This window comes from Heloderma suspectum, chromosome 5 (genome assembly GCF_057233095.1).
Source record: "Heloderma suspectum isolate Gila_16-S chromosome 5, 16-S_ref, whole genome shotgun sequence".
NCBI lineage: Eukaryota > Metazoa > Chordata > Lepidosauria > Squamata > Helodermatidae > Heloderma > Heloderma suspectum.
In genome coordinates this window covers 9,509,050-9,525,264 of record NC_139462.1, presented here as the reverse complement: position 1 = coordinate 9,525,264, position 16,215 = coordinate 9,509,050, and the positions used below count along the sequence as shown (strand labels likewise).

The following is a 16,215-nucleotide window of genomic DNA, read 5'->3' as shown; positions in this document are numbered from 1 at the left end:
TGTTTTGATGATGATGATGATGATGTGATTGTTTAAATGTTCTAAATGGTTTTTAGGTCTTTATTAATTTTATCTTGTTTCTATATTATGTTGTGTTCTTTTGTGAATGCTGTAAGAATTTTAATATAATCAGTATAAAAGCAGTATAAATAAGTTGGTGCCATTCTGTCTGTGTGTGTGTGTGTGTGTGTGTGTGTTTGGCGGGGGGATACATACACGTACATACACAAATAATAAGCAAGAATCAGTATACTGTAGGAGAACAGTTCCACATAGCCTTCAATTCTGTCTCCAACAGAGGGCATCCAGTTGCACGCAGGGAACTCAAGGGCAAGTACTTGCTGCAGGCTGTCCTTTCATATGACCTCCCCATGAGTAACCCGTTCCATTATGTTTGTCCCTGTCACCTGGGCACTGCATGGTTCAAATACTTGCAAAATAACTGACAAGGAGCCCTGTTGCTTGTGAAACATGCATTCCATCATGACTAGAGCTGGCTGGCTAAAAGTTAAAGCTTCCAATTCTATGCACACTTGGGGTAAGCACCACTGCATCTAGTGGGATTTACTTCTGAGTAAACAAGCACAGGATCAGGCTGCACAGCTCGCACCTCTAAACATACTAGGAAGCAATGGGATGTTCTAAGTTTTATTTATTTACTACATTTGTATACTGCTCCCTCTCAAAAACAGATTCTGGAGCGGTGAACATGAGAGGTACAATAGTAAAAGATTTAAAAAGTGAAAACCGTATTAAAATTATTAAAATCAGAATGCCAGTAAAAACCATGGCTGGTCATTCAAGGGATACTTCCTGGAATAGAACCGTTTTCAGGAGGCACCGGAAGGAATACAATGTTGGTGCCTGCCTGACCTCCAGGGGCAAGGAGTTCCAAAAAGGGGGGCCACCACACTGAAGGGTCTTCCCCAGGTGGACTCCAATCGGGCCAGTGGTCCAAGTGGAACCACCAGGAGCGTGTCCTCTGATCTCCTCAGTGACTAGGCAAGTTGGTAAGGGAGAAAATGCTCTCTCAGGTACCCTGGTTCCAAGTTGTTTAGGGCTTTGTACACTAGTACCAAAACATTAAACCTGGCCCTGTAGTGAATGGGCAGCCAGTGCAGTTCCCTCAGCAAAGGAATAATGTAAAGGATCTGGCTGTGTAAAGGTTACAATCCTAACAGCAAAGGCTTGTCAATAAGGGCAGGGAGTGATACCTTTCCGCCTGCCAGGGTCCGTACTTTGTCTCGTGTCCCTCACCTGTAGAAAACTCTTGTGCTCCACCCCTGGCAGCTTCAGAAGACTGCTGCTGCTATACACACAATCCATAGAATCATAGAATAGTAGGGTTGGAAGGGGCCTACAAGGCCATCGAGTCCAACACCCTGCTCAATGCAGGAATCCACATCTCAGTCTCTTCCTTGAACTTCCTGTTCTGTGGATGTTCTGTGCCTTGTCTCCTGTAGCCATCCTTAACCCACAGAGGGAACGCTCAGCTATTTGCCCTACTATTGCTGTGATTGGCTCAGGACATGAGCGGGCCACATCTGTCTGTCTCAGTGGCGCATTTCTTAAGGATGCCCCTGCGAGTCACACGGCTTGCTGTAGAGTCAACCACTCACTGCTCAAGGCCAGAGAACACAGGACACAAGGGAGTGTGCATGGAGTCTCGAGAGCAAACCAGAGGGAAGCAGTAAGTCTGCTTTGTGACTTTTAATTTTTCTTCCAGGTGCATAAGAGTGAGACACAGAGGTGGTGGTAGTGATAGTAGTATAATAGTACTAGTAGGGTTGGAAGGGGCCTGCAAGGCCATCGAGTCCAACCCCCTGCTCAGTGCAGGAATCCAAGTCAGAGCATCCCTGACAGATGGCTGTCCAGCCTCGTTTTGAATGCCTCCAAGGTGGGAGAGCCCACCCCCTCCCCAGGTAATTGGTTCCATTGTCGTATTGCTCTTACAGTCAGGAAGTTTTTCCTAATGTTCAGCCGGAATCTGCCTTCCTGTAACTTGAGCCCATTATTCCGTGTCCTGCACTCTGGGATGATGGAGAAGAGATCCTGGCCTTCCTCTCTGTGACAACCTTGTGTATGCATGCATGTAAAATGATGTGTATACATGTAGGTAAAGGAGGTGTAGATGGGATATGCAGAACAATCCTATGTAGATCTACTCAGAAGTCAGTCCCTCTGAGTTCGATGGGGCTTACTCCCATGTAAGTGTGGATAGGATTGTAACCTTAAGGGGGGGGGGCACAGATGAAGGGTGTGTGTATGTGTGAGAGAGAGACTAGCCCGATGCAACAGAGGACAGGGCTTTAGTACTTTTACTACATGTGCATTAAGGAGACCTTGAGCAGGTGTAGCTGCAGTTGAAGTAAATTCCCATAGGTGTCTACTCAGAGTGCTTAACGGGCCTTACAACGCTGGTCTTACAGGCCCCTTCCAACCCTGCTGTCCTACGGTTCTGCTCCCAGATAAGCATGCACGCAGTTGCGGCCTTGAAGCGCAGCCCGACCCGACGCGTGCTTACTCGGAAGTAAGCCCCACCAAGCCCAAGAGCGCGTGGGCTGCGCTCCCCGGGAAGCCGAGCCGGGCCGGGCCCCGGAACACACGCCCCGCGCGCGGAGGGCCCCCCGGGCGGCGCGCGCCCAGAGCCGCCCGGGAAGCGGCACGGGCGGGGACCGGGCCGGGGGAGCGGGGAGGAGCGGGGAGGAGCGTCCTGGCGCGCCGCAGCCAACCAGCGCCGTCCTCTCGGCGGGCCAATCGGCGGGCGGCTTCCATGCGCCGCCGCCGTCCTGGGCCGAGGGGGGAAGCTGGAGGCGTCGCCGCCGAGGGGAGGAAAGGCGGGCGAGGCGAAGCCGCGTGAGGAGGCGCCTCTGCCGGGGAGGGGGTGACGGAGACCGCCCGCCGCTCGCCCGCTCTCCCGCTCGCTCGCTGCCTGGAAATTACCTCAGGCTGGAATAGTCGCCGCCGCCGCCGCCTTGCGCCCCTCCACCCGTCCCCGTGCATGGAGCGGCACGGCGAGGGCGGCGGGCAGGCTCGGGAGCCGCCGCTCGGGAAGGGGAGGAGCAGCAGCCGCCGCCGCAGGGACTGGAGGCGCCCCCCGGCCGCGGGGCTCTGAGGGCAGAGCGGGCGGCGACGGCGCCCCCATCCTCCGCCATCGCTCGGCAGCGGTGAGTCTGAGTCATCCCGCCGCCGCCGCCGCCGGTCTCTTCCCCCCCGCAGTTCAAACGGGGGGAGCCCCTCCCGCGGCCCCCCGCCCCAAAGCGCGGGGTGCCGGCGCGGATTACGGGGCGGCGGGGGGGCGCCGCGGGCAAGCCTCTTGCCCCCCCGCCTTCGCAGTTTGATTTGGGAGGGGCGGGGGAACTTGCGCGCGGTTACCCCAGGGGTGGGGTGGGATAGGTAGCCGCGCTGGGTTCAGCGCTGCTTACTCGCGGGGAAGTCTGCGTAGGGTGTCAGGTCTAAAACAGCGCCTCCCCCCCCCCTTAAAAATTGCGTGGGGGTGTTTTGTTTCAAGGCGACTGTCTAATGGCAAATCAGAGTTGTAGTAAGTTTCTAAAAACCCTTCGCCTTCCAACAGTTTCGTTTTCAGAGGTGGGGGGGTGGACTCGCATTTCCTCCCTCCCCCCCCATCGGTTTTCCCCCTAGATTTTTATTGAGGGTGAGGAGGGTGCCCCTGTATTGCGAGGCACCTTTTTCTTTCCCTCTCTCCAGGATCTTGGTAAATAAATCCCAACTGCCACCTACCTCCTCCAACTTAATTTCAGGATTGGGAATTTGAGAGAAGTGGGGTTCAACCTAGAATCTCCTCTTCCCCTCCGTACATAATTTATATTTATTTATTTAATAAATACCACACCTTTCTACCAGGAAATGGTGCTCAAGGCACCATAAGAGCCTTTTCAGGATTTTTTTTTTTTTAAAGTGTGTTTCTGTCTAGCCCTTATTGCAGAGCATCTTTCTTCAAAACAACCCATTCCCTCTCCTCCCTTTCCAATGTATGCAGGATTCTGTGTGTGTGAGGTAGGAATGAGGAAGCTGGAGGCCCCTGGGCCGTATCCAGATCCGTGTTGGATGTTGTCTACATGTCTTCTTCCCTCACCCTGTTCTCCCCCCCCCCCAAATTGCCAACTGAGAAGCAAGAAAAGGGTGTGGAGGAAAAATTGTATCTGTAGAACAGGACTTGGCAGTTAGACATCTGGGAGGATGGGAATTGGAGCTTTGGCCTTGAAGTGGCTGTCCAGCAAAGGTAGCTGTTGAGTAGACTTGGTTAGGTTGTGAGCTGTGTCTGCTTTTTTGTCTCTTTTTTTTCAATATATGATATACAATGTCAGGTATTCCAGCTGCACAGATAGCTGAGAAATGGTATTAAACAGACCGTGCACGAAACTGATTAATAAACTCCCTTATAATGTTACAGAATAACTGTGGGTCATACAAAACAAATCCTTCCCTCATTATTTACGTTATCTAATTCAGTAGTTATTCTTCCTCACTTGATCGCCATTTGCTTAAATCAGTAAATATATATTGATCTATATTTAAGGGCTGATTTTAATGGAGAAGAAAGTTTAGTGCAGACATATGCCCCTCTCTCCCCCCCAACCCCCATACAATATCATCTCTCCACAATAATGCTGGAGTTGGCACACTGGCGTAGAACTTCTCACTTTTATGAGGGGGGCCAACTTGGTCTGAGTTTAAAAAGTACCCCTTAACTGAGGGTTTCTTCTCTCTTTCCCCTCCTCCTTGAAATAGCTTTGAGGCCATTCTGAGAATAAAACTTCTCTTCCCCCCAACCCCCATTCCATAACACTAGTGCTTAACAAAGTACCTGAAAACATCAATCCCTAGCTTCAGATGTCTGCAAGCCCTTCCATATCTCATTTCCACCATCACAGGAACATACGAGGCTGTGTTACTCCAGATCCAGAGTATTTGTCCATCTAGCTCAGTATTGTCTAGTCTGGTTACCAGCAGCTTTCCAGAGTCTTAGACAGACTACCTGCTACCTGACCCTTTTAACTGGAGATGCCAGGTTTTGAGCCTGGGACCTGCATGGCAACATATATGCTCCACCACTGAACTTTCATCTCTATCTGTGGAGAAGATGGTTGCCCCCTCAAGTTCCTAGACTGTGCAAAATGGACATTCCGTGGTGCCCTCTTCTTCCAAAGAGGTATCATCAGAAATACATCATAGCTGCAGTATAGATAACACGTACCCTACTCTTTTGCAAAGGTTTATAGACCCCTTCCCAAAGAAATAGATTCTGAACTGAACATATTAACCTAGCCCTTGGATAAATCACCATTTCTGTCAATACATGTTTATAGTATTTAGTGCAGTGGTCTCCTCTATTTTTTAAGTGGGAGCCACTGTGGCAAAAAAAAAATCAGTGTGAGAGTACCCCCCCCCCCGCAGCTGTGTCTCCCTTCTTCCAGCCTGCCCATCTGCCCAGTCTGTCTACCTCCTCCCCTCTGCCTGCCTGGTCTGTCTACCTCCTCCCCTCTGCCTGCCTGGTCTGTCTACCTCCTCCTCTCTATCTTCCTTTTCCCTACCTACCCACTGCAACTGTCTCCCTCCTCCCTGTCTACCACATTGCCATCACCTCCTGCTATGCATTGCAGCCAGCTCTGAAGAGCTGCATCGGCCAGAAAAGCAGCCAGTATGGCTCTTCAGAAAGACATATGGATGATAAAGAGAGGAAGGGAGGCACGTGTGCAGAAAAAAAACAATGGAGAAAAGAAAATGGAGAAATCTCAGGTGCCTATAGGCACCTGGGATTTCTCCATTTTCTTTTCTTCATTGTTTTTCTTCAGAGAGACAGCCATGCCCAAATGCCTGGCTCTGAGGGGTCCTTCCTTGAGTCCGGCATTGTGGGAGGAGGTGTGACTCTGGAGATTGCCTGTAGTATTTGGGCTTGGTTGCCTCTCTGAAGAGCTGCACCATCCGACGCGGCTCTTCAGAGAGCTCAGCCACCTGCTGAATCACTCAGAGCGGGTGGCAGCAACAGCATGAGTAGGGAGGGGGTAGGAGACATAGCAGTGGTGGTGGCGGCAGCAAAGGGAGGGAAGGCAGCTGTGGTGGCAGGTCCTCCTGGTGTGGGGGAAACAGTTTACCCCGCCTCAAGCTCCTGTCAAATCGAGCAGGGGGAGAGAGGGGAGGCGAACTTGGAGCTTTTGCGAGTCACCAGTGGCCCACAGCATTGCAGTGAAGACCAGGGATCTAGTGCCATGTGTAAAAGGTCACAAGGTCATACTGCATGTTCTTCAGTTTGTGACTGTGCATATAATGGGCACTGTAACTTCATGAAGCTTTGTATGTGCCTTGCTCAAGGCTCCTTATAAGAGCCATTGTGGTGTAGCAATTAGTGTTGGACTAAGACTGGGGAGACCTGGGTTCAAATCCCCAGTTGGCCGTGATACTCACTGTGTGTCTTTGGGCCAGTCAGAGAGCTATCCTATGGTCTCTGGGCAAGTGTCTCAGGGAGCATAGGATGACTCAGAAAATCCTTTCTGATGATGGAGACACCCCTCACAACTGGCATGAAGAGAACTGCTCTGGCTGCCTCTGCGAGCCTGGAAAAACATCCTCAGAGACAGGGGAAAGGTGGGAAGAGAGCGAGGAGACTGGAGAGGCCAGGATAAGTTTTATCCTGTTCTCCTCCAGCCTCCCCACCCCCTTTGAAGTGCACTCGCTAGATGGGTCTAGGGAAAACTCAAAGATTGGAGGGCAGGGAGCTTGCCTCTGCTGCTCCTCCTGCCCTGCTGGCTTCAGCCTGGCAGGGTATAGGAATCTTGGGCGCCTCCAAGTTCAGGGACTTCTGAGTAGCAGCAGTACAGTCTGAAGGGCTGCACCCTCGCTGACTCTCAGCCCAACCTATCTCACGGAGAGTGGGGTGGGGGCCATGTACACTGCCTTGGGCTCCTTGGAGGAAAAGGTGTGATATAAATGTAATAAATTAAAAAAATTGTAGCTACATTTCTGTAGCTACACTTCCCCACAGAGTTTGGGAAAGGTGTGGAAAACACACAGCTCTACTACAGAGTATTTCTACTGTCCATAGAGAATAAACTCCACGAAGATAATCATAAATACATAGGTGGTTCCTTAGCCCACTTCACCCCCAGTAAACAGCAATCATACATTCTCCATTTTTGATTTGGCTATCTTTAAAGTACAGCTAGGCTCCTCTATGGAGCTTGGCTGTCTGATCTCTTTTATTTAAAGAGAATAATAGCCTTATTTAGACACTTTTCTCTCCCTCCATCCCTCTCTGGTCCTCTTTGAACTGTTGATTTTTACCCGCCTCTATTCATTTTCTAATAGAGGAAGAGTTGTAGCGTAGTGGTGGAGCACATGCTTTGCATGCAAAAGGTCCCAAATTCAATCCTTGGGTTCTCCAGGAAGGACTGGGAAAGAGTTGTCTGAAACCCTGGAGAGCTGCTGCCATTCAGTATAGACCAGTCTTCCCTGAGCTGGTGCCTTCCAGATGTTTTAGACTACAACTCCCCCATTCCTGATCATTGGCTATGCTAGCCTGGGCTGATGGGAATTTTAGTCCAAAACATCTGGAGGACACCAGGTTGGGGAAGGCTGATGTAAAAAGTTCTGAACTAGATGGATCCTGAAAGGCGGCATATAAACAATTGAAATAAATAAATAATTTATTTATTTATTTATTTATTTCAATTGTTTATATGCCGCCTTTCAAGATACAAATCTACCAAGGTGGCTTACATGTAACATAAAAATAACATGACAAACAATATTAAATACAATTTTTAAAAATCATCACGATCCATCCCACAGGGCAGTTGGGAAAAGATGGCCAGGGGGCAGGTAAAGTCCAGCTGGAAAAGCAGTGTGGTGTTTTCCTCAGTCCCTCCCTCTCCTGGAATTGTTCAAAGGCAGTCGATGGTAGCTGGCTGTGAGGAGAGGGGAGTCCAGCTGGAGTTTGATTTGGTACAAGGCAGCTTCGTATGTAATGCTTTATTTCAGAATGGTGAGTGAAATGCTTAATGTTTCTAAAGTTTTGGTACATTCAGTTACGCTGTCTCAAAACTCCTGACTGTACGATTGAAAAATAGTAGCATTGCTATTGTGTTTGTCTGGATTCCTAAACAAGCAACATGCTTAGGACCAAACTAGAAGTCTGCCAAACAAATTGCTCCAGCAGCTGTTGGTGTGCCACAACATAGCTTCAAACTCTTTACTTGCCTCATATTTCTCAATATTTGGCATCAAATGAAATGATAAATGTTTGACAAGACACACATACAGTCAAGGAACAAACTAACAGTGTGAAAGAATGGAGAAATGTCTTACTGATGCAAACCTCCCACTTTCTGATGTTCATGAAACACAAGGTGAAATTTCAAACTAGAAAACCATGGATTGTTGAGATGCTGATTAGAGAAATAAAACTTGCTGTAGTAATTAGAGCCTTCTATTTAGTGGTATTTGAATAAAATATGGGTTCAGGATAGCTAACTTCACAGTTGCAGTCTGCTGCTGTACATGCTTACTCAGAAGGCAGTCACCACAGGGTTTAGTGGGGCTCACTCCCTCCTACATTTCATAAACATACCAATTTGATGTGCTAAGTTAGAACATTAAATGTATTGTGTATTACAGCACATTCTTCAGCATGTTTACTGAACAGTAAGTCCCTCGAAGTTCTCTACTAGTAAATGTGTTTAGGATTGCATTGTTAGATTACTCAAGTCAGTTTAAGCTTGATAAAGTGTTGGATATATTTTGGTATTCTCCAAATCTTCATCTTTTGAAACCTCCTGCAAAACTCCCCACATTTCTTATCCTCCCTTGAATTCAAAAATTCCAGTAATTTTACTTCTCCCTGTGCAGGGATCCACAAGGTTTAGCTGGTAGCCAAGCCAAAAATTGTGTTTGCCAAGACTGTGGCCCTCCCTTTACTAGTCTGACGGCTCTGCAGCTGAGGAAACCCCTCCTGTTTTTTATTCCTCTGTAGCAGCAAAGGCAGCAGGGGGTGAGGGTGCTTGTTGGTTTGGTCCTGTGGAGCTGAGGCATTCTGAGTATCTTGACAGTGCAGCAGCCAAACAACCCCCAGCCTTTGTTCCAATCTTAGAGCTGGGATGGGAGTGGGGATTGCTGTGCAACTGCCAAGATGATCCCCACCCAACCCTACACCTCCAAGGTTTGGGAGGAAGTCTGGGGCTCATGAGATGCAAAAGTCAAGGCATGTAGCTTCATGTTGTCAACCTGTTGGTGGTAGGAAAGTGGGCTTGGGTAAGTGATAAAAACATAGGGTTCTCATTCTTCCTGCTACGCATCACTCTATGAATGAGTGTTGCCTCTTAACTGTACAATGGGATAAATGGACTGATGGGCAAACTGAAGCTGTCATTTCTGGGAAGGGAGAGGCATTTCCCATGTGTGTTTTGGATTGTGATGACATTCCTGTGGAGCAGTTAGCACTCCTTGCTTGACATAAAGGGCTACCCTTTGGATTGAGACACATTCTCCTCTCACATTAGGTGGATTGCTAGGATGAATGAGGGTAGGGGTTTATGCTGAGTATGTTATAGTGTAATGGGGCCAGTCACCTTGCAAGTCACTGTTAGATTGTAGTTTTATGAAGTACAGACAGAGGGAATATTGTGGCACGTGAATTAGAGAGGCATGGATGGGCTAATATGGTTAATATAAGACAAAAAAAAGGTAAAGCTGTCTCCAACCAGTCGTGTCCGACTCTAGGGTGCGGTGCTTATCCCCGTTTCTAAGCCGAAGAGCCAGCGCTGTCCGAAGACGCTTCCGTGGTCATGTGGCCGGCATGACTGAACACCAAGGTGCACGGAACGCTGTTACCTTTCCTGCCGAGGCGGTACCTATTTATCTACTTGCAATTTCTTGCTTTCGAACTGCTAGGTTGGCAGAAGCTGGGACTGAAGACGGGAGCTCACTCCGTCATGCAGCACTCGGGTCTCGAACTGCTGACCTGCCGACCTTCTGGTCTGCAGTTCAGCGTCTTAACCACTAAGCCACCGCGGCCCCTAGTATAAGACACGGCTATCCCTTAATCCAGCATTGATCATTGGTTATTGCAGGCTTCCAAATTGTCATCTGTCTGATAACCAATAGCAAACAAGAGACACCTACAGGTGACCAGATACAGAAGCTTTTGTAAATCATTAGAGAGCTGCCTTATTTTTCTTCCAGGCCTGCTGCTTTCAAGCACATGACTAATTTTAGTGAGTACGGGCAGGTGGTCTAATAGAAGTATATGTGGCCTTACTTGCAAGCCTGGATTATTGGTTATATTGTCAGTGGCAATCTGGCACATGGACATATTCTAAAGGAGGTCCAATTCCTCTGGGTTTGCCATTATGCTTAATACTGGGAGACCATCACTTTTTCATATTTAGGGTGAAGTGGAGGAGGCAGGCAATTGAACTGTGCTTTGCAAGATGTTCATATCTTTGGTTCTATGCTCTCTGTCTCTTCTCAGAGACTGATCTTAACAGATTTGGGTCTGCAGGAGTAAGTGAGCAAAAGCCGTTGGAAATAAGTGCTTATTTATGTGGAAGAGGGCAAAACGTTCTAATAATGCATTTTGGACATAACCACCTTTTTTCACAGAGGAATGTTTCCACTTACTGCAAATAAAGATATTTGCTTTTCTGGCCTCATAAATTAATTCCTTAAAGGCAATATTTATGGTATGAGCTCAAGGGTAGATTAAGAAAAAGTAGCTTCTCCTCACCCCCACACTTTGCAAAATATTTGTTGGGGCAGGCTGCATTTCATAGCAAGATGAAATCTGGCTTGGTCTCTCCAGAGCTGATGTTCCGAAAAAGATCTAGGCCTTAGAGACAAATTGTAGACCCAAGGTGGTGACATAGCAGCTGTCTTGTTTTTTACCTCTTAACTTGAAAGTCAAGAAATGTTTGGTCCTTTCCAGAAGTATTGTGGCTTTCGCTCTTCTGATTGTAACACAAAACCTGATGCATGATCTGTCAGGTTTGTGGAACTTGGGATAGCTCTTTGCTTCAGTGAATGAGAGGGGAGGTGTCTCTGTAGTTCCAGTGAGGGGTCATAGAATCATAAAATAGTAGGGTTGGAAAGGGCCTATAAGACCATTGAGTCCACCCCCCTGCTCAATGCAGGTATCCAAGTCAAAGCATACCTGACAGGTGGCTGTCCAGCCTCATCTTGAAAGCCTCCAGTGTGGGGGAGCCCACTACCGCCCTAGGTCATGGGTTCCATTGTCGTATTGCTCTAACAGTCAGGAAGTTTTTCCTGATGTTCAGCCGGAATCTGGCTTCCTGTAACTTGAGCCCCTTATTCCGTGTCCTGCACTCTGGGATGATGGAGAAGAGATCCTGGCCTTCCTCCCTGTGACAAATCTTTCAAGTATGTGAAGAGCGCTATCCTATCTCCCCTCAGTCTTCTCTTCTCAAGGCCAAACATGCCCAGGCGAAACTTGACAAACAGATTAGGGACACCAGGTTGGCAGAGGAGGAAAGAGCTGGAAGGTAGAATTATTTTTAAGACCTCACCACAGTGGTCAAAAATTTGAAAACCCTTTCTACATTAGGATGTATGTTAGTGTGCATGGACACACATCTACTACAAAAGATTGCATATTCTGAGGCAGCCTTACAATGCCCATAAGAACTGCTCTTTGCAGGGACTAGCCAGGTTCATAATAATATTAGTAATAATAACAGGACGTTTTTCCTGATGTTCAGACGGAATCTGGCTTCCTGTAACTTGAGCCCCTTATTCCGTGTCCTGCACTCTGGGATGATCGAGAAGAGAACCTGGCCTTCCTCACTGTGACAACCTTTCAAGTACTTGAAGAGTGCTATCATGTCTCCCCTCAGTCTTCTCTTCTCAAGACTAAACATGGCCAGTTCTTTCCATCTCTCCTCATAGGGCTTTGTTGCCAGTCCCCTGATCATCTTCGTTGCCCTCCTCTGAACCCTCTCCAGTTTGCCCACATCCTTCTTAAAGTGTGGTGCTCAGAACTGAACACAGTACTCCAGATGAGGCCTAACCAGTGCTGAGTAGAGGGGAACTAGTACTTCCCGGGATTTGGAAGCTATGCTTCTATTAATGCAGCCCAAAATAGCATTTGCCTTTTTTGCAGCCACAGCACATGGTTGGCTCATATTCAGCCTGTGATCTCCAACATCTCCAAGATCCTTCTCACTTGTAGTATTGTTGAGCCAAGTATCGCCCATTTTGTAACTGCATTTGGTTTCTTTTTCCTAGGTGCAGAACTTGGCATTTATCATTATTAAATTTCATTCTGTTGTTTTCTGCCTAACACTCCAGCCTATCAAGATCACTTTGAATTCTGTTTCTGTCTTCCAGCAGTGAAAAGCTCTTGAGTGCATATCCAAGATTTGTCAGAATGTGACGGGCAATCAACACTGGCAACCCCTGTGTAGTCTTTGACAGTTTGTATAGAGTCTAATTAGTGCTTGGTTTATAGATGCTTTACAGTAAATGTGCCAAAGTTACTATCTCAATAATTTTTACAAATGGTTTAGGGGCTAATGACTGATGGTTTGACAGGAAAAAGAGCCAACTTCATCTGAAGGCATCTTTTAACTTACCACTGGTGACCAGGCAGGTGGCTTTTATAAGCCAGTTTTATAGCAGCATCCAGTGTGGAGTAAACATGTTAGCTTGTCATCAAAGGTCTAGGGCTGTAAGGCTTCATTCCATTGAGCATTTGTGGGAGTCTGTCTTTCTCAAACCAGTCCTTTATGCCAGGGTTGTGGCCTTCTATCCTCTTGTCATGGTGGAGAACCATGTGTTTGATTAGAAGGTATCATTCTTGGGCAGATAGAAAGCAATAACATTGGGGGGACTGAGGATAATTTGGTTTTCTGTGCTTTTAAGTGGAATATTTCCTTTTGTATTGGCACGTACCACAGTAAGGTTTCCGATAACGGACATTAAAAATGGGACTTGTCAAACTATACTCTCACTATTATCTACTTGCTTTCCATCAGTCTTGACTTTGCATGCAGCACTTGTATTTCCTTGCTGATTTTATTGCTGGAACCATTGTAATCTGTCACAAGACATGGGGACAGGATGGCTTAGAAATTGAAATGTGTCTTTCCAGTGCTCCTGCAGCCTAGCCTTACCCCTCATGAAAAAGGAGGTCAGGCATCTTGCTTTAGAAAAGCATTGCTTTGTGAGTCCTACCCTGTTTCCTTCCCTTTCTTCTACACTTGTACGTCTAGTGTTGCTGGTGGCAACTCTGCAGTGGCATTAAAATGTGTGTCTGAAGCACAGTGTTGCACACATGCATATGTTTGGGTTTTTAAAATGCATGTCTAGGAATGAGATACTCTTGGCCTTCTTGCCTTTTTACCTTGACGTTATCCCATCTAATAATTGCATAATTTGAATAAGGCAAGGTGTGTCTTCTGTGCTGGATTGTTACAGTATAGTGCCTAAAATAGGAACATAATGTAACTAGAAATTATGACTTGTAATACTTCAATACTTCAACAAATTAAATTGAAACAGCAGAGAGAGAATGAGAATGCCCTGTAGGTGCTGATTCAAGCTAGCTTCCTGCTGTTCTATATAGTCTAGTGCCCCAGCTAGTTTTATTGGAGGGTCACATGAGGGTAGAATAGAGGGTGATAAGACAAGGTCCTGTTTCTAGTCCATTGGTTAACCTTGTGAACACCCCCCCCACACACACACTCTTCTTGCTTCTGGGTTGGTGTAAGTATGGAGGAATTTGACTGAGAATTTCCAGTTCCTGACTCCTAATACAGTGGATAAAACATTCACCAGGATATTTTTGAAATAATACTTTTTGAAAATACTATTTTTGAGTGGGTATTGCTACATAGAAAAATGTAGAATTATGCCAAGCATAAGAAGGATGCTGAAATTGCGGTGTTTAAAATGCTAAAGGCTTTGCAAACCTAATAAGTTTTGAAGAATTGAAGTTGTTAGTACTTAGTATAAGCAGATAACCTGGAGAAAAATTTTAGAGGGAAGGGTGATGGGACAAAATTACACTAATTTTAGTCTTGCCTGGTACTATATGAGTCTACCCTGCCAAGTTCTTACTCAGATGATTTTGCATATAGAAACAGGTCCATTCTTAGTCTCTGTCTCTAGACCCTATTCTCTCACTATGTAGTCAGATTCAGCTTTCCTTCACCCATGTTCACATCTTCATTTTATTTTTCTGGTATTCAAAAGCACCAGTAAGTACACTCCTGGCCACCACCAAACCCTGGGCTGAATTGAGGAGTACACCCAAGCTGTAAACCTGAGTCTTCAAGGGTAGTGTAACCCCATCCAACACAGGTTGAATTCCTATTCTCTGATCTGCTTTTGGACTGACCAAAAACACCTCTATCTTATTTGGATTGAATTTTACTTCCTTTGCTCTCTTCCAGTTCAGTACCAGCATCACACTGATTTAGCACTTGAACAGCTTCTTTGGACTTATATGGAAAGGAGAGATGGGAGTTGAGTGTCATCAGCATAGTGTCATCAGTGTAAAGTGATGCACATTGAGGCAAAAAATCCCACCTTCAAGTATAGCCTGATGGGATCTGAACTAGCGGTGACCGACCAGGAAAGAGATCTCAGGGTTGTGGTGGACAGCTCAGTGAAGTTGTCAACCCAGTGAGCAGCTGCTGTAAAAAAGGCAAACTCCATGTTAGGCATAATTAGAAAAGGGATTGATAATAAAACTGCCAATATCGTACTGTCCAAATACAAATCTATGGTGTGACCACACTTGGAATACTGTGTACAGTTCTGGTCACTACACCTAAAAAAAGATATTGTAGAGCTGGAAAAGGGCAACTAAAATGATCAGGGGACTGGAGCATCTCCCCTATGAGAGAAAGTTACAACAGCTGGGATTGCTTAGCTAGGAAAAAAGGAGGATAAGGGGAGACATGATAGAGGTCTACAAAATTATGCATGATGTGAAGAATGTGGATAGGGAGACATTTTTCTCCCTCTCAAAATACTAGAACCCAGGGCCATCCTATGAGGCTGACTGATGGGAGATTCAGGACAGACAAAAGAAGTACTTCACACTGCGCACAGTTAAACTATGGAATTCGCTACCACAGGATATAGTGATGGACACCAATTTGGATGGCTTTAAAAGGGGGTTGGAAAATTCCTGGAGGAGAAGGTTATCAATGGCTACTGGTCCTGATGGCTATGTGCTACCTCCAGTACCAGAGGCAGTGAGCCTATGTACACCAATTGCTGGGGAAATTGGGTGGGAGGGTGCTATTGCACTCATGCCCTGCTTGTGGGTTCCTGGTCGACAGCTGGTTGGCCAGTGTGTGAACAGAATGCTGGACTAGATGGACCCTTGGTCTGATCCAGCATGGCTCTTCTTATGTTCTCATGTCCATATTGGTGGCACCAATCCCCAAAACATGGGGCAACATCTCTCAATGGTTTCATGTATACGTTAAATAGCATGTAAACTGCCCAGAGAGCTTTGGCTATGGGGCAGTATAGAAATGCAATAAATAAATAAATGATGTTTGCATATCCTTGCACACAGGTTGACAAAAGCTACTATTCAACAAAAAAGTATTAGCTTGCCAGACCGCATATCACATTTCCCTTTTTATAAACGTTTCTCTGCTTAGTCATCCAGTGGCAATTCTCACTCATCATTGGTGAGCTTGTGTTAGAAAACTAACTTGTTCCTAATAGAACCAGAATAGTTTATATAAGCTTACTGGACCAGTTGCTTCTGATGCTTCCCAATTCCCTGCCACTTTAAAAGCAGCTAAAATGGTCTGTCATATGTTATCCATCCAAACCTACACTTAGGGTGTATTCCTGTGCATGTTTAGACAGAAGAAAGTCCTGGCTGACTGGAGAATGCTGGAATTGTAGGACTTTTTTCTGTCTAAATATGCATAGGTTGCACCCTTAGACAGTGAAATGCAGCAGAGAAGACCATGTTCTCAGTAACGACGCAATTCTGTGGCTGCTAGTCAGTGGCTAGACAGCCATAGGATAGGTCAGTTTGTGGGAACCAACCTTGGAACCGCACTTCAAGGTGGGTTCCCTGAGAACCGACCTCCAACCCCTCCCGTGCTGCCTTACAGCCAGCGCTGATTGGCCCCGCACTTTGTTCCTGTAAGAGAAGCACAGAGCAGCAAAAACGGGGTGTTCCTGGGGGTGGGGCGGGGAGCGTGGAAGGGC

General features: G+C 46.7%; 1 protein-coding gene across 4 annotated transcripts in view; it reads left to right on the top strand.

The window, feature by feature from the left end:
* The first annotated feature begins 2,815 nt into the window (after positions 1–2,815).
* Positions 2,816–16,215, top strand: part of PTPRA (protein tyrosine phosphatase receptor type A) — a 190,637-nt gene continuing 177,237 nt past the window's right edge. For all 4 annotated transcript variants that reach the window (XM_084855348.1, XM_084855350.1, XM_084855346.1 and 1 more), the window contains exon 1: positions 2,816–3,167. The gene's annotated coding sequence lies outside the window, so the exon portion shown is untranslated. The remainder of the gene's footprint in view (positions 3,168–16,215) is intronic.